This window comes from Physeter macrocephalus, chromosome 3 (genome assembly GCF_002837175.3).
Source record: "Physeter macrocephalus isolate SW-GA chromosome 3, ASM283717v5, whole genome shotgun sequence".
In the NCBI taxonomy this organism is placed as follows: domain Eukaryota; kingdom Metazoa; phylum Chordata; class Mammalia; order Artiodactyla; family Physeteridae; genus Physeter; species Physeter macrocephalus.
The window spans coordinates 26,098,973-26,110,740 of record NC_041216.1 but is presented as its reverse complement, the minus strand read 5'-3'; positions in this window follow the sequence as shown (position 1 = coordinate 26,110,740).

Genomic DNA, 11,768 nt, shown 5'->3' with positions numbered 1-11,768 from the left:
TAATAAAGGCAGATCTGTGGGACAGAGTGGAGTAGAGGATGAAAACATCCTTCTTCTGCATGAGTGCTTACCATGATCCAATTTTATGAATATTGATTTGCCCTCAGCTTCTAAGTTGTGTCAAGACTGGGCCAGATGTCTTTTGTATGCTTATACATTTCCTTATCTGCTCAATTTTTTTAAAGGGCTACTTTAAAAATCAACACACAAGCAGTGTTCTTGTTATGAGAGGTTTAGGGTTTCAGGACATAATCCTCTTGTTCCTTTCCTTGCTTTGGCAGAGGAAATCACGATACCATAGAGGTTAGAATAAAAGGGACTTTACCCATCAGGGACCCCCTCCCCTCATTTACAGATGAAGGGACCCAGACAGTTGTAAGTGGTTTGCTCGTTGGCTCATGGCTAGTTACCAGCAGAGCTGGTTCCGGGACCCACGTTGATATCAGTTAAGTGATATGCCTGACACTTCCACTCACAGAAAATTACTGCCCTGGGTCAGGCCAAATTCTAGGGCATTCATCCTCCTGTGGGTGGGGACACTGCCAGAAGGAGGAGGGCATGTGACTGCCTTCAAGCAGCCTGCCTGATTGCCACCTGCGTGACCCGCGCTGTCCTACTCCAGCCAACTGCCCTCTCGAAGACGGCTGCTGTTTGGGCTGCAGGGCTGAAGCCCCATTTCACGCGACGGCCGCTGACCTAGGAGTGGAGACATGGGCGCCAGCTTACAGATCAGTCATGAACAGGGCTAGGAATCTCTGACCTCTGACCCTCTCAACACCTTTCACCCCCAAGCCAAAACAGCAGCTTTCTATCATTCAGCATGAAAGGAAAATCTTGTCACACATCCTGCTGGCCTAAGTGCGGTGAGTGTGGATGCGGAAGGCCACAGCTCCGTCAGCAGACCCCCAGCTGCTGGGATTTGGGTCTTAGTCATAGGTGGCTGAGGGTACTGGGGGGTGTATTTATTTTGCCTGGTTGAGGAGAAACCCGGCCTGAGGCACTTCTGGTGTGATGGTGGTTTGAAACTTTTTTTTTTTTTTGTAACCAAGGGGTGGTAAAGGTGAAGCTATTTAAGTGAATCTTAAGGCTAATGACTCAAGCCAGATAAAGAGTGTTAATTCTCCATCACTAAGTTTCCTGCTATTGTATACAAAGATGGCAGACTCAGATGCGGATGGTAGCTCTAGGGTAAATGAAGCCTGGACTTTTTTCATCCCTTGAGAACAAAGAATGTGTTCAGGAGCCTCTCTGGCCCCTGGCGGGCTGAGCTGCCAGGGTTGATGGATGAGAAGCGTTTCTCTGCCTGCCGACCCCGTGGACTCTGCAGGAATTATTATCGGTGCAGCTGGCTCTATCTTACGAAGGACAGCCCAGGGTAAAGCACGCCATACATATATACAAATGTCATTTTGTGAAGACTAAATCCACACTACATGTGAAATGACTCGGTGGTCAGAAGTGAGAAATATAAACTGCATTTTTCGTCTAGAAAACAAAGATCGATGTGATTATGCTTTTGTTCTTTGAGATCTCCCATTTCTTTAGATGTGGAAGGAAGACATTTCTTTGGACTACATCTTGGATATGTTTTCTTGAAAGGAAAGATGTAGGCTATGTGCAAGGTCAGAAATTTTTTTAAATTACAGATTTATTGAAAAATAGAAATATTTTTGAAGTAATTGTAAAAAAAAAAAGGAAAACGGAGTAAAAAGAGGAAAAGCAGTAAAATGACATAATCCTTGATTATTAGAAAGGGAAGAACCAACTCATCCGTCTGACCCTTTTCCTAGGAAGGCAAGGTTTAGAGACATTTGCATCCTAGGCACTGATAAGAATCAATGGGTCCTCATTCCATCTTTTATTTTTTTTTAATAAATTTATTGATTTATTTATTTTTGGCTGTTTAGGGTCTTTGTTGCTGCGCGCAGGCTTTCTCTTTAGGGCGAGTGGGGGCTACTCTTTGTTGAGGTTCACGGGCTTCTCACCACGGTAGCTTCTCTTGTTGCAGAGCACGGGCTCTAGACGCGCAGGCTCAGTAGTTGCGGTGCGCGGGCTTAGTAGTTGCGGCGTGCGGGCTCTACAGCGCAGGCTCAGTAGTTGTGGCGCGTGGGCTTAGCTGCTCCACGGCGTGTGGGATCTTCCCGGACCAGGGCTCGAACCCTTGTGCCCTGCATTGGCAGGTGGATCCTTAACCACTGCGCCACCAGGGCACAGGCTCAGTAGTTGTGGCGCGTGGGCTTAGCTGCTCCATGGCGTGTGGGATCTTCCCGGACCAGGGCTCGAACCCTTGTGCCCTGCATTGGCAGGTGGATCCTTAACCACTGCGCCACCAGGGAAGCCCCTCATTCCATCTTTTAAAAGAACCCACCCTGGCATTCCCCAATGACATTTACTCTGTTCAGGTGGTTTAACATTTTTTAAAAGCAATGTGGTTTTTGTGGTGAGATTTACACATAGTTAACTCACGAGTTGCTTCTTTTGTGTTTTGCTCTGCATCTGTTCTGTCGGCCCAGCCAGGCCTTTGGTTCCTGGAAGACTTTGAAGGACCGGGAGAGGAAGGCAATGGCCATAGTCCCCGAGTCCCGACGGAAACAATGGGTTTCAGCCTCCGCTTCTCTGAGGGTATGGTTGGTGGAGGAGAAGGGAAGGAGCGAGGAGGTCCCTGGAGCGCAGCGCTGCAATGCGGGCTAATCCTCCAAGGGCCAGCGAGCCTCTCCACGCTTCTCTTCCCAGTCACCCTGCCACCAACCCGTGGCCTTCAGAGCAGCCGCCTCTCCTGTTCTTCCCCTTGGCTGGCCTGACTGGCCCTGATCCTTTATGCCTGGGCCTCGAGCCTCTACAGTTGATGTAGATTTATTTTGTTTTAAACACAGTCAACTGAGTTGTAAAGAAGCTCTGGGTGTTTAATGATGGAGGACTCGTATCTGGAGGTTGGGTTCATCTCTGGTGGAGGGAGGTTCCCTCTGCTACTTCCAGGTCAGTGATGCCCCTCTGTGAGTCTCAGACTTTCCTTATATGATCTGAGCAGTATCCGCCTGGATGACTGGGTTAGGTTTCACAGTTAGGAAGGGAGGTGCAGACTGGCTGACTCAAATATTCAGTATATTCCATGTGGTGCAGTGGGGAATAGATACTTGGTCTCTGTCTGCAGTACTTGGTGTACAGCTTCTAAAACCCTTGGCACCTCTGGAATGATGACTCTTTTGAATGCTAATGAGATGGCTGGGGGCCCCCAGATAGCTTCAGGATGGGGGCTGGTTTTCAGAAAGCTCAAGGCACGATTAGAGGGTTAAACACACACACACACACACACACACACCAACTTCTAGAAAGGAAAGAGGGACTGGAGATTGAGTTAGTCGCCAATGGCCAATGGCCAAAGATTTCGTAAGTCATGCCTCTGTAATGAAACCGCCATAAAACCCCGCAAAGTCAGGGCTTGGGAGGCTCGGGGTGGGTGAACACATTCAGGTTCTGGGAGGGCTGACAAGCCCGGAAAGGGCACGAAGCTCCCACCTTTCCAATATACCTTGCCCTGTGTGTCTCTTCCATTTGGCTGTTCCTGAGCTGTATCTTTTATAATAAAACAGTAACAGAAAGGAAAGCTCTTTCCTCAGTTCTTTGAGCTATTCTAGCAAATTATCAAACCTGAAGAGGTTTGGATAAATCAAGTGGGAACCCCTGGTTTATCTGTTCGTCCATCAGAAGGACGAGTGACCTGGGGACATGAGATTGGCAACCAAAGTGAGGGCAGTCACGTGGGACTGAGCCCTTAACTGTGGGTCTGACAGGTAATGTCAGAATTGGATTGAATTCTTGGACACCCTGTTGGTGTTGGTGTGAGAAAAAACCCACACATTTGATGTCAAAGGTGGTGTGAATAAAAACAGTTCACTTGGCAATTATATTCTGGTTTATATATATATATTTAATATAAATATATTATATTTATTATGTATAAGAAATTTATATTTATTCTGGTTTATTAATTTGTAATTTATTTTCCATATGTCATATTAACACAAATCAATCTGAAAAAAGAGGGGTTTTTTTTAGAATTTTATTTGATAGTTTTAAATTTTATTTATTTATTTTAGGCCACGCCTCATGGCTTGCAGGATCTTAGTATGCCGGCCCCCGGCAGTGAGAGCTGAGTCCTAACCACTAGACCGCCAGGGAATTCCCTAGAAAAAGAGTTTCTGAGCCTGCATTGGCCACATCCCGGGCCCTTTGAATTTTCTAACAATGCTTGTATCATTACCTGAGCTATATACACAGAGTGTGGTATTTTCAACCCTAAAAACGCTTACCCCTGACCCTGTATCCTCCTGGCCCTAGAAAGTGGAAGCTTTGCCGAGAAGCTTCTGGAGCAATGGCCACGGAAGTTATCTGTGCAGACGGGCTCCAGGGCAGCCTTACAGAGACCTGCACCCCCAGTGTGATTGGGGAGGAACAGATGGGAGGTCTGCACACCCAGAGAGGGACACAGAAGTGACTTCGAGGACAGGTGGACAAGAGGAAGCCTCAAATTTGGTCACTGAGAACAAAGAGCATAAGATTTGACGAGAGGCCCCGATGGACCCTTAGGTATCATCACAGGGCCACAGGGGTGGAGGGAAAGCCCAAGACCTGGTGGAACAGGTCACTCTCGGGAGTGGACAGGACAGAGCACCAGGGACAGCTGTGCCCATCTCTGTCTGTGACTCCCAGATGCTGTGTAAGCCTCCCCTGAATCCAGGTCCCACCTAGGATAAGGAAGGAAGAATTGGGTCGGGTGGGGAGCCTCCCAGGTGGACCAGATGGACGGTGCAATCTCGGGGCAGAATCCCTTCTTCTCCAGGAGACCGCAGTGTTTGCTCTTAAGGCTCCGACTCACTGGGTGAACCCTACCTCCATCATCAGGAGTCCTTTCCTTCCCTTGAAGCCAACGATTGCAGAGGTTGACCACGTCTACAAAATACTTTCACGGCAGTATCCCAACTCGTGTTTGATTAGACACCTGGGCACGACATCCTGGCCAAGCTGACACATTAAACTAACAATCACTGGGACTTTTTTTGCACATTCAAGTTTGTGATTCTGTTAAAATTCACACTCGAGACAAATATAGTGTGTAATAGTACTTTCTGACCTTCTAACCCTGGACTCCCGTGTGAGGTGAACCTCCACTCTGTCCCCTCCCTCTCTGGGGGGGGCCTGGCTTCCCATTTTCTATGTTTTCTCTTGGCAGGCAGGAGAAGGAGCTGGAGCTTCAGAACAGCCAGACCCACATGCCCACCCTACCTCTCATCTTTGAGTCTTTCTATTTTGAAAAACACCTTCAGGGGTGTTTCCTCCCCTGCCTAGGAGCAGGATGCAACACATTCCCCTCTAACCAGCCGCCCTCCCTCCACCCCCATGACTGTATCTCCCCCCGACCTCCCCCCAGCGCCCCACCCTCCTGTTCCTGTGCCCCTCTCCCCCGGGCTCCTTTCTCAGTCCCCTGCAGGCTGGCTTTATCCCCACAGGGATGCGTAAGTGCCTCTCCTAAAGCTGAGTGGGGCCCCTACCGTCCACAGCTGCCCCGTAATATTCAAAGCCCTCCTTTATGACTCTCTCTGCCCTCTCCTGGCTCCCTGGCCATCTCCACTTTCTCCTGCCCGGATCTCTTCCTTCTCTTTCCTTGCCCCTTACACGTGGATGCCCCCAAAGCTCCCGTGTTTAGCCCTCTGAAATCCTGCTGCTGTGTGCTCTCTTCTCGAGATACCTGACCTCCACGCAGACTGCTATCAAATCTGTGTCTTTAGCCTGTCTCTCTTCCTTCTAGGCTGTAGACACAAACTTACCACCTCCTGGTACCCACACGCTCCACTAGGCTGTCCTGGGAGCCAGGCTGGAAGGACATGTGCTTTCAGGGTCCTGCTGTTCCGCTGGTGAGCCTGCTCCTCCTCCTGGGTCCCAGGATGCAGGCATCAGTACGGGATCCGATTCCTAATCTAGAAACCACAGGCATCTCTGCCTGGTCTCTTTACCTACACTCGTGACTAACCAGTCTCTAGTCTACTGATTCTTCCACCTGAACACATCTAGGGCCTTCCCATGTCTCTCTCCTCCCCTGGTACCCAAGTCCACTCTCTCCTCAGCCCTCTTGCCATATTATGACAGCTGCCAGGTGGCCTTCCTGCCTCCAGCCTTTCCTAAACATCTTTGACCACATTCCTTCCACACTGATGCCTTGGATGGCTTCTCCATCCCATTTCCTGGAGGACCAAAAGCCCAAACCCCTGACCATGACCTGCAAGACTGGGAATCTCTGTGCACCTTTCCTCCCTCCCATCCCCGTCATGTCACAGACCCATCGCCCACACTCTGTCAGGAAAAAGCAAAACAAAACCATTAAAAAGAGAGAGGAAGAGAGATAATTCACAGACCATAGGATTCACCCTTTTAAAGTATATAATTCAGTGTCTTTTTTTATATATAAATTTATTTATTTATTTTTGGCTGCATTGGGTCTTCGTTGCTGCGCGCGGGCTTTAGTTGTGGCGAGCGGGGTCTACTCTTCGTTGCGGTGCGCAGGCTTCTCATGGCATTGGCTTCTCGTGTTGCAGAGCACGGGCTCTAGGTGCGCGGGCTTCAGTAGTTGTGGCGCACAGGCTCAGTAGTTGTGGCGTGTGGGCTTAGCCGCTCCGCGGCATGTGGGATCTTCCCGGACCAGGGCTCGAACTCGTGTCCCCTGCGTTGGCAGGTGGATTCTTAACCACTGTGCCACCAGGGAAGCCCCTTCAGTGGCTTTTCAGTGTAGTCACAGAGCTGTGCAAATATCATCACTAGCTAATTTGGGAACATTTTCATCACCCCCCAAAGAAACCCTGTCCCCATTAACAGTCATTCTCTATTCCCCCCTTACCCCACCAACCCAAGGGAACCTCTAATCTACTTTCTGTCTCCGTGGATTTGCCTGTTCTGGACGTTTTGACTAAATGAAATCATCCAGTAGGTGATTTCCTGTGTCTGCTTCCTTAACTTCACATGAGGTTTTCCAAGTTCATCAATGTTGTAGCCTGTATCCAAATCTCATTCCTTCTTGTTGCCAAATAATATTTCATTGTACAGAGATAGCACACCTTCCTCGTCCATTCACCAGCTGATGGACATTTGGCTTGTTTCTGCTTTTTGTCCATTATGAATAATGCTGCTATGAACAGTCATGTGCCACTTTTTGTGTGGACATATGTTTTCATTTCTCTCTGTGCCCACCTCGGAGTGGAACCACTGGGTCACACGGTAAGTCTATATTTAACTTTTTGAGGAACTGCCAGACTGTTTTCCACCGCAGCTGCATCATTTACATTCCCACCACCGGGCTACGGGGCTCCAATTTCTCCACATCCTCACCAGCCCTTGTCATTCCGTCTTTTTGATTATAGCCATCCTGTGGGTGTGCCTTAGCCTGCTTGTGTTTTTGTATGGCCTGTAAGCTAAGAATAGTTTTTATATTTTTAAAGGGTTATAACACACACGCAGAGGAAGAAAATGTGACAGAGATGGTATGTGACCCACAAAGCCTTAATTAAACTTTCACTGTCTGCCCTGTAACCTTGACTGTCCCTGCAGCCTTCTTGCCTGGGAGGAAAAATGCTTATAACTCTATGTGTTTCTGTTCACTGATCTCCTGCGTATGAATGCTGTGATTTTTCTTTTCTACCCGTGAGATGCCTTCTCTCTTAAGGCCTGGAGACACTCCTTTCCTTGGGGAAAAGTTTCCTGGTCGTCTTCACATTCCCATTTGCCTTTCTGTGTGTTTTGCGAGCACTCCGTGAGGCAGGATGCTGACACACAGCACATCGTTTATGCTTTTTACCGTCTGAGACCCTTGAGGACAGAGATGGGGGTTGGTGGGTTGGTCTCATCTTTCTCTCCGAGTCGGCTGCTGAGTACAGCATACACTTGTGGGACGAATGAAGGCACAGAAGGGCACGACGGACCCCGTGCCCTCAGAAAGCCGAACATCTCATGGGGTGACACACCTGGCATCATGAGACCGCGGCGAGCTACCGCGTGGCCCATATGCCTCCCGTGGTGTCTGTTGAGTGCCTTCTCGTGCCCAGCCCCGTGCAGGCAGCAGGGGCGCAACCGTAGACGGGAAAGAAGCCTGGTGTCCCCGAGGAACTGAACACGCCCATTGCAACGTCAGCCACGTGGCCACATGACCTGGGCTGGGCACGTGGGCCTCCCCTTCCTCCAGCCGGGGGTCTCCCGGTGATGGCTAAGCAGGCACCGCATGTGATGATCTGGGTCCCGTGGAAGCCACTAGAGTTCCTTACCAGAACCTTGGGTCTCCTCCTCCTAGGCTCTCAGTGGGATGGCACCTCCCACTCCCTTTGCGGCTCGGGTGGCTGTTTGACTCAATGAAACATGAGCAGAAGCGATGTGTGTCGTAGCGGGGAGGGGGAACCGCTCAGGACCCGTGGACGCTGTCCTCATTCCTTCTCCATCCTGCACTGACCGTGGGGGCACACGGCTGACGGCAGCTCCCTCCGCCTGGGTGACTCCGCAGATCAGAGTTTTCCAGACCAGGTTGGACACGTCTCGTAGGACTTGGAGGTCGGACAGGACCGTGGCCTGACCCAGCCCGTCCTAACCGATACACACCCCACATCCCGTGGGTGTTCACCCAGGGGAGGGTCCGGAGTGGCTGCTGCGGGAGGTGGGTTCAACCCAGGTCCTGCAGAACGGGTGGGGCGGGGGTGGGCAGAGAGCTGGGGAGTGAGAGCCAGGGAGGCTTCAGGAGGGAATCTGCTGCCCTTCGAAAGTCTCAGCTGAGATCGCTGCTTGCAGAGACCTCATTCCCTCCGTTTTCCTCCCAGGTTTAGAGCTGCTTTGTCAGTCTCTCCCTAGGAAGAGATTCCATTACTGCACATTTTATTATCCTTCCTGGGTGAATACACTTGGAGCCTTCCTTCTGCCCTTTATTTTACTTTGTAGCAGATCCATCAGTAAAATATTTCTGCTCCCTTTGGCTCACAAAATTATCCAATTCCGGCGTGCACGTCAAAGAAAAGATGAAACAGCAGGAGTGTTAGCAGCCCAACTCCAGTGTAACAAGGGTCAGGGCCTCCCAGAGGGAACTGTGCTCTAGTCCAAAGCGCCACCCCTGAGTCTGGGTGATGGTGGCTTACGGTCTGTTTTATTTCTAAAACCAAGGGTTTGCCAATGAAGCCGGGCTGGGAATTCTTGACCGAAGTTTGAAAAGCGTTCTGTGTCCCTTTCTCGCTGCGTGTCACACGTCACTGTTTTCTGTCACTTTTATTAGTGACATTCAGAAATAATAACATGAATGGCTTTAGGGCTGGTAGAGTTAACTTACCAAAACAGTGTCAGCACAGAGGTGTTGACGGGATTTCAGGGAATCACTGATTAGCATCACTCTTTGCTCTTCCAGGAAAACCATCATTGCTGCTTTACTCGTGGGCTGCAAGATCTATCAGAGAAACACACATCCAGCAAGGGTCCCCCGTGGGCTGCCCGCTCCCGGAGCCTGACTGTTTACCTTCAGTGACAAAGGGAGGGGAGGAACAATGGTGCCCTTTACTCACAAGCCACTAAATAACAACCTTCTGGGCCAAGAAGCCCAGGTGCAGATGTTTTCTCTGCAGGGAGTATGTGAGCTGGGTTTTATGGGCTGCAAACTCCTATCAGAAGTTGATAAGAGAAGTTCTGGGCCATTGGTTCTCCGCTGATTGGAGACGGATTTCCTAAGCCCCAAGCGTGAAATAGCTGAGGATGACTCACCCCCATGGACCATGTTCTGTACACAAAAAATCTATCTATTGGTGTAAACACACACACACACACACACACACACACACACACACGCACACCTTCAACCTGGTGATCAGGCCCCCCCCCAAGGAAGTGGTGAAATCAGACAGATAGTGTGTGCCCCCTCCCATGACTCCCTGTCCCAAGTCACAACCAGAAAGTGAAATCTGATAGAAGGGAGGGAGCAGGGCAGCCACGAGGGACTCCTCATAAGGAGCCAAGACACAGCAGTGATGTGATGGAACCATGGCTGGCAGATACGTTGTTGAGACTCCGTGTGTGTGTGTGTGTGTGTGTGTGTGTGTGTGTGTGTGTGTGGCTTTTAAGTGCCAGTGGGGTGAGCCACCTCTGGGTACCCTACCCACAGCCTCCCCGGTGCTCCAGTCCCCTGGTCCCTCTAGAGGTGCACTCCCAGGATAAACTCCCTTACCTGGATGGCGTGTCACTTGATCACACAGTGTCACACAGTGTCACCCAGCGACCAAGCCATGGCTTTTCAGAGTTAGGCTACAAAGCTGTGTGTCTGAGGATGGGCGTTCCAACACTTTGGAGCTGCCGAAGTTCTGAATGTTTTATAAGTAATATTTCACAGCCATACATTTTTTTTAGCATCTTTATTGGAGTATAATTGCTCTACAGTGGTGTGTTAGTTTCTGCTTTAAAACAAAGTGAATCAGCCATACATACACATATATCCCCATATCCCCTCCCTCTTGCGTCTCCCTCCCACCCTCCCTATCCCACCCCTCTAGGTGGTCACAAAGCACCGAGCTGATCTCCCTGTGCTATGCGGCTGCTTCCCACTAGCTATCTATTTTACATTTGGTAGTGTATATATGTCCACCTCATTACAAATAACTCAGTTTCATTTCTTTTTATGGCTGAGTAATATTCCATTGTATATATGTGCCACATCTTCTTTATCCATTCATCTGTCGATGGACACTTAGGTTGCTTCCATGTCCTGGCTATTGTAAATAGAGCTGCAGTGAACATTGTGGTACATGACTCTATTTAACCCTCTTGCACTGTTGGTGGGAATGTAAATTGATGCAGCCACTATGGAGAACAGTATGGAGGTTCCTTAAAAAACTAAAACTAGAACTACCATGTGACCCAGCAATCCCACTCCTGAGCACACACCCTGAGAAAACGATAATTCAAAAAAGCCTTCCTTTTCTTGTCACAGGAATACCAGCTTCTTCAATGTCAGCATCCGAGACTCACTCCTTGCTGGGTTCCCCGCCCCACCTGTGAGCTACATGCAGAGTGTCCTGTCTCTGTGTCTCTGTCTCTCCGATGGAAGTTCCACCAGATGGTCAGAATCTGTGCCTCCATTATGTTTCCTTTTTGAGGCCCAGTCTTCACTGAAATGAATAGAATTTAAAGCTCTTTAAAATACCCGGGATACAACCCTCTTCAGGGACTTGATCTAATTACCGTGGGTGATGAGTCAGTCATCACAAACGTTGCAGGTAAAGGTGAGTCAGCAGCGCCCGCTGGTGAGGTTAGAAGGGCTCTCCAGCCTCAGCCTCTACTACCCCAGGGGTCCCAGCTGATTTCTCTGCAAACTCTGAGCCTTAGGCAGGTGGTACTGCCTTGGAATGCCCCCTGTGGGCTTTCCCCCCTCATGTCTGAGCTATCTCCACCTTATCTGGTTTCCGCTGGCACCGTTCAGAAGTCAGGCTAAAAGACTGCAATGGAAGGGGGGTGGTTTGGTGCATGAGCACTAACGTCAATGCTGCCAACACGTTTGGGGTCAGTGAGCAATCTTCAAATGGGTGAGAGAAAGAAAGAGAGAGAGCAGGGCAGGGCGGGAGGGAGGGATGGAGGGAGGAAGAGAGAAAGAAAAAGAAAAGGAAAGGAAAGAAGAAAGGAAGGAAGGAAAGAAGGAAGAAAGAAAGGAAGGAAGAAAGGAAGGAAGGAAGAAATAAAGGAAGAAAGGAAGGAAGAAAGGAAAGTAG